Raw genomic sequence first — 1,100 nt, 5'->3', positions numbered from 1 at the left:
AATTCACAAAGTTCCTAGAAACAAACGAGAATGAAAACACAACATACCAAAATCTTTGGGACACAAAGAAAGTGGTGCTAAGAGGACAATTTTTTGCAATAAATGTGCACATCCAAAAAGAGGAATGAACCAAAATTAACACATTAACACAGCATCTCCACCAATAAGAAACAGACCAGCAGAGAGAATCTACAGTCACCAAAAGAAAAGAAATAATAAAGATAAGAGCAGAAATAAGTGAGATAGAAAAGAGAAAAACTATAGCAAAAATCAACAGGACAAGAAGCTGGTTCTTTGAAAGGATTAATAAAATTGACAGACCATTAGCAATACTAACAAAAGAAAAGAGGGAGAGGATACAAGTCGTATTAGAAACCACATGGGAGACGTCACTCCAGAACCAAACGAAATCAAAAGGATAATAACAGAATACTATGAACAGTTGTAATCCAACAAATTTGAAAACTTAGAAGAGATGAATATATTTTTAGAAAAACACGACTTATCTAAACTTACTCAGAGCGAGGCAGAAAACTTGAACAGACCCATAACAAAAGAAGAGCGAGGCAGAAAACTTGAACAGACCCATAACAAAAGAAGAAATTGATCAGGTCATCAAAAAACTCCCAACCAAAAGAAGTCCAAGCCCAGAAGGCCTCATGGACAAGTTCTACCAAGTGTTCAGGGAAGAACTGTCACCAATTCTAGTCAAATTATTCCAGAATATACAAGAGGATGGAACACTTCATAATACTTTTTATGAAGTAAGCATAACCGTCATACTAAAACTAGAGAAGGACATCACTAAGAAAGAAAACTACAGACCAATATCCCTCATGAACATAGTCACAAAAATTCTCAACAATATCCTAGTCAACAGAATCCAACAGCACATCAAAAAAATAATACATCATAACCAAGTGGGTTTCATAAAAGTGATGCAAGGAAGGTTCAACATTAGAAAACTGTCAACATAATCCATGATATAAATAAGAAAAAAGAAAATTACCACATGATCAAATAGATTGATGCAGAAAAGGCTTTTGACAAAATCCAACATCCATTCCTGACAAAAACACTCAACAAAGTAGGAATTGAAG

Source organism: Chrysochloris asiatica, unplaced genomic scaffold (assembly GCF_000296735.1).
Source record: "Chrysochloris asiatica unplaced genomic scaffold, ChrAsi1.0 scaffold00250, whole genome shotgun sequence".
NCBI classification, from domain to species: Eukaryota; Metazoa; Chordata; class Mammalia; order Afrosoricida; family Chrysochloridae; genus Chrysochloris; species Chrysochloris asiatica.
Note: the sequence above shows the minus strand (reverse complement) of the source record.